This window comes from Beta vulgaris, chromosome 1, assembly GCF_026745355.1.
Source record: "Beta vulgaris subsp. vulgaris cultivar EL10 chromosome 1, EL10.2, whole genome shotgun sequence".
NCBI lineage: Eukaryota > Viridiplantae > Streptophyta > Magnoliopsida > Caryophyllales > Amaranthaceae > Beta > Beta vulgaris.
The window spans coordinates 40,766,793-40,780,643 of NC_079202.1; the positions used below are offsets into that span (position 1 = coordinate 40,766,793).

General features: G+C 32.6%; 1 long non-coding RNA gene across 1 annotated transcript; it reads left to right on the plus strand.

Annotated features, from left to right (window-relative positions):
* Window positions 1–2,528: 2,528 nt before the first annotated feature.
* Window positions 2,529–11,173, plus strand: LOC130590868 (uncharacterized). The gene is made up of 3 exons (XR_008968609.1): window positions 2,529–2,704; window positions 6,438–6,493; window positions 11,072–11,173. It is a non-coding gene; the product is annotated as an uncharacterized LOC130590868 (long non-coding RNA).
* Window positions 11,174–13,851: the final 2,678 nt, after the last annotated feature.

The window sequence follows — 13,851 nt, forward strand, 5'->3', positions numbered from 1 at the left end:
TAGTGAATTGCATTGAATTTACAAATTGAGGATTGTGTGGATCCTAATAGAGGTTAATAAAAGATCCTCTTGTTCTCAAGCAAACATGTAACAGCCCAAACCTCCACTAATCTTAATCAACATCGTTTAATCACAACGGAAGCGTTATCAAACTAAGATTTGGACTATTACCATGACATTCTCAAATTATAAGGAAGAGAATATCGAATTACCTCAAAAACATACTTTTTACGTTACTTAATGCATACAAAGCTGTCCTCATAAGAGCTCTTAGGTTACATACACCAAAAACTGACTAAAGTTCAGTAGTCTATCACTTGCTTAACTATGTAAACATATGTATATAGATGTCATTACTTAATTTACATTATTGAAAGTCTATTACAAAAGTAAACACCTTCATCACATATCCTCGTACCAACCTGCATCAAAATCAAACTCTGCCACCCACCGAGTGACAGGCCACAGAAATGACAAAACAATCAGCAAAGCTGAGTACACACTGTATAATAGAAAATACAAGTTTAGGTGTATTTTGAAGACTAACACATAGTTATAATAACAGATAATCACCCTTAACTTAGTTACTATGGTTTCACAAAATCAATCGTTTGGCATGAACGCGAGTGGAGAGGGGTACCACGCCGTACCAGCTGTCTTCAAACTAGTGAGGGTCGTCACCCAGCCTTTTATTGTTATGCTTGCAAGACTTACCCGGAATGTCTATAACGCCAGGAATTAGCCCCTCCTGGAAGGCAACAGCTAGGGACTCTACCGCCCTAACTCGGGGTGCCTATTCATGCCTCACTTTCATATTTATAAAATAAGATATTTAATGGTTTATACTTTAAACCTAATACTCAAAATCCTTATCAACTCATCCTTAATACTCATAACTCTTATCAACTCCTTTCAATTACCCTTACTTTGATAGTTGAGAAGATTTAGGGTTTTCATACTTAAAACTAGTTTTTAACATAATAACTTTGATAGAACTTAACCAATTAGTCTTAGAACTTAAATAAATCCAACATCTATTTCATCAAGAGATTACCAATTATCAATTACTTATAAGTTCATGTACTAAGCACATCCCATTTAGAAGCATAATCGTAATGACTTAGTGTATAAGTGTTGTTTAAGTCAATTGAAACATCTCTAATGAACCTTAGCATGTTATACTTATGTAATATACTCAATATACACATAATAATACACATATCATACATAAATTCATTTCATAAACATGCTTTACACAAGAAAGAAACAATCACTTAACTATAAGAGTGGAAATCTCTAGATTAAACGAAACTAAGCGTGTACCTTAGCTAAGGATGCTTAAAGCTCACGAAATTCCTTAATTCACTTGGTTAACTACTCCTACAGCTTCCCCTGAATGTATAAAATGCTAAAGATTAGTTTCAACAAGCTTATAGATATGAAAAACTAAGCTTAAATACAAGAGATGTAAACTGTTGAACTTACAGCAACTTATGTGATCTTTGAACAAGGTTTTCTATATGATTTTATGGTCTAAAGGTTGGAACCAAAGCTTGTACAAGGATGTTTAGAAGAGTTCTATGTAGAGAAAATGGGTGTCAAAGAGGAGAAAATATGAGAAAGGAGACGAAAACCCAGAACACCTTTTATAGCCTGTTCTGGCGGTACCCAAGGAGGAGGGAAAAGTGATCTGGGCAACGTCGGTTTCTTGGAGTTTCTGGGTGATTCTTGCTTGAGGTGTTAGCCTTTGGTGTTGGCTATCATGCATTCAAAGGGCTTTGAGAGATCACACTTGAGTAGCTGCTAAGCAGCTTTCTTTGAGGATAGGTCTGAGCTGTAATTTCAGCTGGCCAGGTTTTACTATGTAAGCAATTTACCTTATTAAGCCACGTAATTCTTGGGCTTAAATGACCATTTTAACCTTAAGACATCTTAAGCATGTCATATATCAAGTTTGGTTAGGTTCTGAGCTCGGATTCAATCCCGAAAGGCTCTTTAACTGGAAGGTCATCGTTACCCGATAAAACAATCTCTATACAATTTTCACAATCTTAATGTTTAAGGCTCTCAAGGACTTTTCAACTTATCTATTGGTTTCCAAAGTCTTCTTAGCCAATAAGAATGGTAGATCTTACCTACTTTTGTCCTCGTATGGTGTTGGAGAGTATTCTAATCTACTTTAAGCACTACAACCAAATGAAACTTAGCATAACTGATAGTTTCAAGTAACTATCTTCCACCTAGAACCTATAACTCTATATGAAGTAATCAATTAACTTACGTAAAACATATAAGTTAACTAATTAAACATAATATCACAGGAAATACACAATTAGACTGCTCTGTAGTTACTTTAATACGATCTCATGCTTTAGCACATAATCAGGGTTTTGAGTTAGGGCTTCTTAGGGCTATTACAAAACAACAAAGCCTATTCAATATAAAGATTCAATCTTTATGCCCTATTTCATATGAAGATCGAATATTTCAACAATTCAATATATAGATTCAATCTTTAGTCCCTATTTCATATAAAGATCGAATCTTTCAACAAGTACAAGGGAGATTCGGGTGTTTTAAGACTTGTTATTGATGTTACTATCCACAAACACATCATTTGCTTTATAATTCTTTTTTTAGTTGTTGAATGATATAGGGGTCCTATTATGTTTGTGAGTCTAATTCCCTCAAATTAGGTGTGTGTGTGTTTAATTTAACTATTCGAGTGCATTGCATTGAATTTACAAATTGAGGGTTGTGTGGATCCTAATAGAGGTTAATAAAAGATCCTCTAGTTCTCAAGCAAACAAAAAAGCCTATTCAATATAAAGATTCAATCTTTATGCCCTATTTCATATAAAGATCGAATCTTTCAATAATTCAATATAAAGATTCAATCTTTATGCCCTATTTCATATAAAGATCGAATCTTTCAACAAGTACAAGGGAGATTCGAGTGTTTTGAGACTTGTTATTGAATTTACTATCCACAAACACATCATTTGCTTTATAATTCTTTTTTTAGTTGTTGAATGATATAGGGGTCCTATTATGTTTGTGAGTCTAATTCCCTCAAATCAGTCTTTCGAGCTGCTAATAAAACACCCTCGTCAACCATAAACCAGAATCCAACTCTTTATTAATAAAATCGCAGCGGAAAACAATCCTGAAATACACCAATAACTCCACTAAATTCCCAAGCTGCTAGTGAAACACACTTAATAACCATAAACAACTATTAACTCTTAATTAATAAAATCGCAGCGGAAAAATATCCTCAAATACACCAATAATTGAACTAAAATTCCCAAAATATATATACAACGAATGATAAAAACCAACTATCTAAAATACAAGCTTAATCCTTAAGAGTCTATGACACCATAATCTTGATCCACTTCGAATTCTGAGCTCGCAACACCAAACCTGCAAATTCAAGGAGAAAATACAAAACAAACAAAATTCCAAAATGAGTGGAAAACTCGTAACCTTTACTTCAGCCCGTTATAAACAATTTATTTCTCAAATCATTTTCATTTCGTTACAACGCTGGCATAGCTCACTCTCTTAAACAATCAGTGGCAAGTACAGGCTTCGGACAAAGGACAACGCTGCCTCTAAGGTTCGTTATGGAGCCCAATAATACTACCCCCAAGGTTCGTTATGGAGCGTAGCCGACCGTATCAGGTCAAAGAGTAACCGTCCTCCACCAATACCTTGCCCACTTTCTATTTTCAGTTCATAAACTAAGCCAGCAAAACAGTTGCATATTCATAATCAATCAATCAATGACATTCATCATCACATTCATATCTATGGCCATAGTACGAAGTTATATATGAAAATAAAACACTCCACACACACATGGGCATAAGTAATACATTTTACTGAACATAAAAGTTACCTCGTACACAAACCAATTCCTTAATGATAAGCCGCCAAGACCATTGGAAATCTGATCACCAACTCCGCAATCATAATCCACCTTACAACAACGACAATAGTTGATAAATTGCTCGATAAAACATAAACTCATCTAACTAGCCCTTTTCTAACTCAACTAATTACTCTTTGCTCCATCTTCCTCAACAATAATACTTAACAATTAGGAAATGGAACTATAACCAATTCCCAATATGAAAATCCTTCACGATCTTAATTCCAATCACATATTACTAAATTCCCTAAACTAATTCTACACCACGCATTATCAACAACAACAATCCATCACCACCACTAACAACATCAACCACCATAACCACACCAACCATAACTACAACAACAATACCAAAGCAACAGAACAACAATAACAACATCAACATGGAATTAATTTACAAATCTTGAAATTAGAATTTCAAGAGGAAAATAGAGAACTTTACCTCTGCTTCAAGAGCAGGGAAGACACGACAAAAAGGGGAAACTGGGCTCCGGCAGCGGCGGAGACCATCGACGAGCGGCAGAGGAGAGAGAATTGTGGCGTCGAGCCACGATAGCTTGCAGCGCACGCACGGCGGCAGCAACAATAACACCGCAACACCACGACCGCCTCGCGCTACAGAGAACGAAGAAGAGAGAGAGAAAACAGCGAATTGTAGCAGGCAAGCGACGAGGCTCCGACGAGCAGCAGGGGGGAACTCCGGCAAGCTCGGCAAATCGCCGGCGAATTGATGGGGAGGTGTGGCGAGGTCGCAGCGAAGAACAGGGGAAAGGGAATGGGTTTTCACGGGTTTTGGGATTTTCTTTGGGGTTTTAGAAATGACGAGGGAAGGAGTTATAATTGAAGTGGCGTGGTTTTGTTTCATCCACCTCAAACCGACAAAGACACTTGGAAGAATATACTAATGTTATTTCTCAATTTGGCCAAATACAACTCAACTTAAAATTAAAATCCAAAAAATATAAATAATAACACCATAAAAATATATATTTTACGAACACGACAATATAATTCACTTTCCACATCACAAATAAAATAAGAATTTCCAAAACATAATTAACTTAATATATATAATTAACTTCTAAATAAACAATCTTAAAAACAGGGCTATTACAAAAGATTCAATCCTTATGCCCTATTTCATATGAAGATCGAATCTTTCAACAATTCAATATAAAGATTCAATCTTTAGTCCCTATTTCATATAAAAATCGAATCTTTCAAATAGTACAAGGGAGATTCGGGTGTTTTGAGACTTGTAATTGATTTTACTATCCACAAACACATCATTTGCTTTATAATTCTTTTTTTAGTTGTTGAATGATATAGGGTTCCTATTATGTTTGTGAGTCTTATTCCCTCAAATCAAGTGTGTGTGTTTTAATTTAACAATTCGAGTGCATTGCATTGAATTTACAAATTGAGGGTTGTGTGGATCCTAATAGAGGTTAATAAAAGATCCTCTAGTTCTCGAGCTAACAACAAAGCCTATTCAATAGAAAGATTCAATCTTTATGCCCTATTTCATATAAAGATCGAATCTTTCAAAATTCAATATAAAAATTCAATCTTTATACCCTATTTCATATAAAGATCGAATCTTTTGACAAGTACAAGGGAATTTGGGAGTTTTGAGACTTGTTATTGATTTTACTATCCAGGAACACATCATTTGCTTTATAATTCTTTTTTTAGTTGTTGAATAATATAGGGGTCATATTATGTTTGTGAGTCTTATGTCCTCAAATCAGGTGTGTGTTTTAATTTAACAATTCGAGTGCATTGCATTGAATTTACAAATTGAGGGTTGTGTGGATCCTAATAGAGGTTAATAAAAGATCGTCTAGTTCTCGAGCTAACAACAAAGCCTATTCAGTAGAAAGATTCAATCTTTATGCCCTATTTCATATACAGATCGAATCTATCAAAATTCAATATAAAAATTCAATCTTTATGCCCTATTTCATATAAAGATCGAATCTTTTGACAAGTACAAGGGAATTTGGGAGTTTTGAGACTTGTTATTGATTTTTACTATCCACGAACACATCATTTGCTTTATAATTCTTTTTTTAGTTGTTGAATGATATAGGGGTCCTATTATGTTGTGAGTCTAATCCCTCAAATAGGTGTGTGTGTTTTTAATTTAACAATTCAGTGCATTGCATTGAATTTACAAATTGAGGGTTGTGTGGATCCAATAGATGTTAATAAAAGATCATCTAGTTCTCAAGCAACAACAAAGCCTATTCAATATAAAGATTCAATCTTATGCCCTATTTCTATAAAGATCGAATCTTTCAACAATTCAATATAAAGATCAATCTTTAGCCTATTTCATATAAGATCGAATCTTTCAACAAGTACAAGGGAGATTCGGATGTTTGAGACTTGTTATTGATTTTACTATGCACAAACACATCATTTCCTTTATAATTCTTTTTTTGTTGAATGATATAGGGGTCCTATTATGTTTGTGTGTCTAATTCCCTCAAATCAGGTGTGTGTGTTTTAATTTAACAATTCGAGTGCATTGCATTGAATTTACAAATTGAGGTTGTGTGGATCCTAATAGAGGTTAATAAAAGATCCTCTAGTTCTCGAGCTAACAACAAAGCCTATTCAATATAAAATTCAATTTATGCATATTTCATGTAAAGATCGAATTTTAAAATCAGGGAGATTCGGTGTTTTTGACTTTTATTGATTTTACTATTCACAAACAGATAATTTGCTTTATAATTCTTTTTTTAGTTGTTGAATGATATAGAGGTCCTATTATGTTTGTGAGTCTAATTCCCTCAAATCAGGTGTGTGTGTTTTAATTCAACAATTCGAGAGCATTGCATTGAATTTACAAATTGAGGGTTGTATGGATCTTAATAGAGGTTAATAAAAGATCCTATAGTTCTCGAGCTAACAACAAAGCCTATTCAATAGAAAGATTCAATGTTTATGCCCTATTTCATATAAAGATCGAATCATTCAAAATTCAATATAAAAATTCAATCTTTATGCCCTATTTCATATAAAGATCGAATCTTTTACAACTACAAGGGAATTTGGTGTTTTTGAGACTTGTTATTGATTTTACTATCCACGAACACATCATTTGCATTATAATTCTTTTTTAGTTGTTGAATGATATAGGGGTCCTATTATGTTTGTGAGTCTAATTCCCCAAAATCAGGTGTGTGTGTGTCTTAATTTAACAATTCGAGTGCATTGCATTAAATTTACAAATTGAGGGTTGTGTGGATCCTAATAGAAGTTAATAAAAGATCCTCTAGTTCTCAAGCAAACAACAAAGCCTATTCAATATAAAGATTCAATCTTTATTCCCTATTTCATATAAAGATCGAATCTTTCAACAATTCAATATAAAGATTCAATCTTTAGGCCCTATTTCATATAAAGATCGAATCTTTCAGCAAGTACAAGGGAGATTCGGGTGTTTTTAGACTTGTTATTGATTTTACTATCCACAAACACATCATTTGCTTTATAATTCTTTTTTTAGTTGTTGAATGATATAGGGTCCTATTATGTTTGTGTGTCTAATTCCCTCAAATCAGGTGTGTGTGTTTTAATTCAACAATTCGAGTGCATTGCATTGAATTTACAAATTGAGGGTTGTGTCGATCCTAATAGCGGTTAATAAAAGATCCTCTAGTTCTCGAGCTAACGACAAAGCCTATTCAATATAAAGATTCAATGTTTATGCCATATTTCATGTAAAGATCGATCTTTCAACAAGTACAAGGGAGATTCGGTGTTTTGAGACTTGTACTTGATTTAACTATCCACAAACACATCATTTGCTTTATAATTCTTTTTTTAGTTGTGAATGATATAGGGGTCCATTATGTTTGTGTGTCTAATTCCTCAAATCAGGTGTTGTGTTTTAATTCAACAATTCGAGTGCATTGCATTGAATTTACAAATTGAGGGTTGTGTGGATCCTAATAAGGTTAATAAAAGATCCACTAGTTCTCGAGCTAACAACAAAGCCTATTCAATATAAAGATTCAATGTTTATGCCATATTTCATGTAAAGATCGAATCTTTCAACAAGTACAAGGGAGATTCGGGTGTTTTGAGACTTTTTATTGATTTTACTATCCACAAACACATCATTTGCTTTATAATTCTTTTTTGAGTTGTTGAATGATATAGGGTTCCTATTATGTTTGTGAGTCTGATTCCCTCAAATCAAGTGTGTGTGTTTAATTTAACAAATTGAGTTCATTGCATTGAATTTACAAATTAGGGTTGTGTGGATCCTAATAGAGGTTAATAAAAGATCGTCTAGTTCTCGAGCTAACAACAAAGCCTATTCAGTAGAAAGATTCAATCTTTATGCCCTATTTCATATAAAGATCAAATCTTTCAAAATTCAATATAAAATTCAATCTTATGCCTATTTCATATAAGATCGAATCTTTTGACAAGTACAAGGGAATTTGGGAGTTTTGAGACTTGTTATTGATTTACTATCCACAAACACATCATTTGCTTTATAATTCTTTTATTTAGTTGTTGAATGATATAGGGGTCCTATTATGTTTGTGAGTCTAATTCCCTCAAATCAGGTGTGTGTGTTTTAATTTAACAATTCGACTACATTGCATTGAATTTACAATTGAGGGTTGTGTGGATCCTGAATAGAGGTTAATAAAGATCCTCTAGTTTCAAGCAACCAATAAAGCCTATTCATATAAAGATTCAATCTTTATTCCCTATTTCATATAAAGATCGAATCTTTCAACAATTCAATATAAAGATTCAATCTTTAGGCCCTATTTCATATAAAGATCGAATCTTTCAACAAGTACAAGGGAGATTCGGGTGTTTTGAGACTTGTTATTGATTTTACTATCCAAAACACATCATTTGCTTTATAATTCTTTTTTTAGTTGTTGAATGATATAGGGGTCCTATTATGTTTGGAGTCTAATTCCCTCAAATCAGGTGTGTGTGTTTTAATTTAACAATTCGAGTGCATTGCATTGAATTTACAAATTGAGGGTTGTGTGGATCCTAATAAAGGTTAATAAAAGATCCTCTAGTTCTCGAGCTAACAACAAAGCCTATTCAATATAAAGATTCAATGTTTATGCCATATTTCATGTAAAGATCGAATCTTTCAACAAATACAAGGGAGATTCGGGTGTTTTGAGACTTTTTATTGATTTTACTATCCACAAACACATCATTTGCTTTATAATTCTTTTTTGAGTTGTTGAATGATATAGGGTTCCTATTATGTTTGTGAGTCTGATTCCCTCAAATCAAGTGTGTGTGTTTTAATTTGACAAATCGAGTTCATTGCATTGAATTTACAAATTGAGGGTTGTGTGGATCCTAATAGAGGTTAATAAAAGATCTCTAGTTCTCGAGCTAACAACAAAGCCTATTCAATACAAAGATTCAATCTTATGCCCTATTTCATATAAAGATCAAATCTTTCAAAATTCAATATAAAAATTCAATCTTTATGCCCTATTTCATATCAAGATCGAATCTTTTGACAAGTACAAGGGAATTTGGGAGTTTTGAGACTTGTTATTGATTTTACTATCCACGAACACATCATTTGCTTTATAATTCTTTTTTTTATTGTTGAATGATATAGGGGTCCTATTATGTTTGTGAGTCTAATTCCCTCAAATTAGTGTGTGTGTGTTTTAATTTAACAATTCGACTCCATTGCATTGAATTTACAAATTGAGAGTTGTGTGGATCCTAATAGAGGTTAATAAAAGATCATCTAGTTCTCAAGCAAACAATAAAGCCTATTCAATATAAAGATTCAATCTTTATTCCCTATTTCATATAAAGATCGAAACTTTCAACAATTCAATATAAAGATTCAATCTTTAGGCCTTATTTCATATAAAGATCGAATCTTTCAACAAGTACAAGGGAGATTCGGGTGTTTTGAGACTTGTTATTGATTTTACTATCCACAAACACATCATTTGCTTTATAATTCTTTTTTTAGTTGTTGAATGATATAGGGGTCCTATTATGTTTGTGTGTCTAATTCCCTCAAATCAGGTGTGTGTGTTTTAATTCAACAATTCGAGTGCATTGCATTGAGTTTACAAATTGAGGGTTGTGTGGATCCTAATAGAGGTTAATAAAAGATCCTTTAGTTCTCGAGCTAACAACAAAGCCTATTCAATATAAAGATTCAAGTTTATGCCATATTTCATGTAAAGATCGAATCTTTCAAAAGTACAAGGGAGATTCGGGTGTTTTGAGACTTTTAATTGATTTTACTATCCACAAACACATCATTTGCTTTATAATTCTTTTTTTAGTTGCTGAAAGATATAGGGGTCCTATTATGTTTGTGTGTCTAATTCCCTCAAATCAGGTGTGTGTGTTTTAATTCAACAATTCGAGTGCATTGCATTGAATTTACAAATTGAGGGTTGTGTGGATCCTAATAGAGGTTAATAAAAGATCCTCTAATTTCTCGAGCTAACAACAAAGCCTATTCAATATAAAGATTCAATGTTTATGCCATATTTCATGTAAAGATCAATCTTTCAACAAGTACAAGGGAGTTCGGGGTTTTAGACTTTTTATTGATTTTACTATCCACAACACATCATTTGCTTATAATTCTTTTTTGAGTTGTTGAATGATATAGGGTTCCTATTATGTTTGTAGTCTGATTCCCTCAAATCAAGTGTGTGTGTTTTAATTAAATAAATCGAGTTCATTGCATTGAATTTACAAATTGAGAGTTGTGTGGATCCTAATAGAGGTTAATAAAAGATCCTCTAGTTCTCAAGCAAACAATAAAGCCTATTCAATATAAAGATTCAATCTTTATTCCCTATTTCATATAAAGATCGAATCTTTCAACAATTAATATAAGATTCAATCTTTAGGCCTATTTCATATAAAGATCGAATCTTTCAACAAGTACAAGGGAGATTCGAGTGTTTTGAGACTTGTTATTGATTTTACTATCCACAAACACATCATTTGCTTTATAATTCTTTTTTTAGTTGTTGAATGATATAGGGGTCCTATTATGTTTGTGTGTCTAATTCCCTCAAATAGGTGTGGTGTTTTAATTTAACAATTCGAGTGCATTGCATGAATTTACAAATTGAGGTTTGTGTGGATCCTAATAGAGGTTAATAAAAGATCCTCTAGTTCTCGAGCTAACAACAAAGCCTATTTAATATAAAGATTCAATGTTTATGCCATATTTCATGTAAAGAACGAATCTTTCAACAAGTACAAGGGGATTGGGTGTTTTGGACTTTTATTGATTTTACTATCCACAAACACATCATTTGCTTTATAATTCTTTTTTAGTTGTGAATGATATAGGGGTCCTATTATGTTGTTAGTCTAATTCCCTCAAATCCGGTGTGTGTTTTAATTCAACAATTCGAGTGCATTGCATTGAATTTACAAATTGAGGGTTGTGTGGATCCTAATAGAGGTTAATAAAAGATCCTCTATTCTCGAGCTAACAACAAAGCCTATTCAATATAAAGATTCAATCTTTCAACAAGTACAAGGGAGATTTGGGTGTTTTGAGACTTGTTATTGATTTTACTATCCACAAACACATCATTTGCTTTATAATTCATTTTTTTAGTTGCTGAATGATATAGGGTCCTATTATGTTTGTGTGTCTATTCCCTCAAATCAGGTGTGTGCTTTAATTTAACAATTCGAGTGCATTGCATTGAATTTACAAATTGAGGGTTGTGTGGATCCTAATAGAGTTAATAAAAGATCCCTATTCTCGAGCTAACAACAAAGCCTATTCAATATAAAGATTCAATGTTTATGCCATATTTATGTAAAGATCGAATCTTTCAACAAAGTACAAGGAGATTCGGGTGTTTTGAGACTTTTTATTGATTTTACTATCCACAAACACATCATTTGCTTTATAATTCTTTTTTTAGTTGCTAAATGATATAGGGGTCCTATTATGTTTGTGTGTCTAATTCCTCAAATTAGGTTTGTGCGTGTTTATTTCAACAATTCGAGTGCATTGCATTGAATTTACAAATTGAGGGTTGTGTGGATCCTAATAGAGGTTAATAAAAGATCCTCTAATTCTCGAGCTAACAACAAAGCCATCTATATAAAGATTCAATCTTTAGCCCATTTCATATAAAGATCGAATCTTTCAACAAGTACAAGGAGATTCGGGTGTTTTGAGACTTGTTATTGATTTTACTATCCACAAACACATCATTTGCTTTATAATTCTTTTTTTAGTTGTTGAATGATATAGGGGTCCTATTATGTTGTGGTCTAATTCCCTCAAATTAGGGTGTTGTGTTGTAATTTATTAATTCGAGTGCATTGCATTGAATTTACAAATTGAGGGTTGTGTGGATCCAATAGAGGTTAATAAAATCCTCTAGTTCTCGAGCTAAACAACAAAGCCTATTCAATATAAAGATTCAATGTTTTATGCCATATTTCATGTAAAGATCGAATCTTTCAACAAGTACAAGGGAGATTCGGGTGTTTTGAGACTTTTTATTGATTTTACTATCCACAAACACATCATTTGCTTTATAATTTTTTTTTAGTTGTTGAATGATATAGGAGTCCTATTATGTTTGTGAGTCTAATTCCCTCAAATTGGTGTGTATGTGTTTTAATTTAACAATTCGAGCGAATTGCATTGAATTTACAAATTGAGGGTTGTGTGGATCCTAATAGAGGTTAATAAAAGATCCTCTATTCTCAAGTAAACAACCAAGCCTATTCAATATAAAGATTCAATCTTTATGCCCTATTTCATATAAAGATCGAATCTTTCAACAATTCAATATAAATATTCAATCTTTATGCCCTATTTCATATAAAGATCGAATCTTCAACAAGTACAAGGGAGTCGGTTGTTTGAGACTTGTTATTGATTTTACTATCCAAGAACACATCATTTGCTTTATAATACTTTTTTTTGTTGTTGAATGATATAGGGGTCCTATTATGTTTCTGAGTCTAATTCCCTCAAATTCGGTGTGTGTGTGTTTTAATTTAACAATTCGAGTGAATTGCATTTAATTTACAAATTGAGGGTTGTGTGGATCCTAATAGAGGTTAATAAAAGATCCTCTCGTTCTCAATCAAACAACAAAGCCTATTCAATATAAAGATTCAATCTTTAGTCCCTATTTCATATAAAGATCGAATCTTTCAACAAGTACAAGGGAGATTCGGTGTTTGAGACTTGTTATTGATTTTACTATCCACAAACACATCATTTGCTTTATAATTCTTTTTTGAGTTGTTGAATGATATAGGGTTCCTATTATGTTTGTGAGTCTTATTCCTTCAAATCACGTGTGTGTGTTTTAATTTAACAAATCGAGTCATTGCATTGAATTTACAAATTGAGGGTTGTGTGGATCCTAATAGAGGTTAATAAAAGATCCTCTAGTTCTCGAGCTAACAACAAAGCCTATTCAATAAAGATTCAATCTTTATGCCCTATTTCATATAAAGATCGAATCTTTCGACAATTCAATATAAAGATTCAATCTTTATGCCCTATTTCATATAAAGATCGAATCTTTTGACAAGTATAAGGTAATTTGGGAGTTTTGAGACTTGTTATTGATTTTACTATCCACGAACACATCTTTGCTTTATAATTCTTTTTTTAGTTGTTGAATGATATAGGGGTCCTATTATGTTTGTGAGTCTAATTCCCACAAATTAGGTGTGTGTGTGTTTGAATTTAACAATTCGAGTGAATTGCATTGAATTTACAAATTGAGGGTTGTGTGGATCCTAATAGAGATTAATAAAAGATCCTCTAGTTCTCGAGCTAACAACAAAGCCTATTCAATAAAAAGATTCAATCTTTATGCCCTATTTCATATAAAGATCGAATCTTTCGACAATTCAAT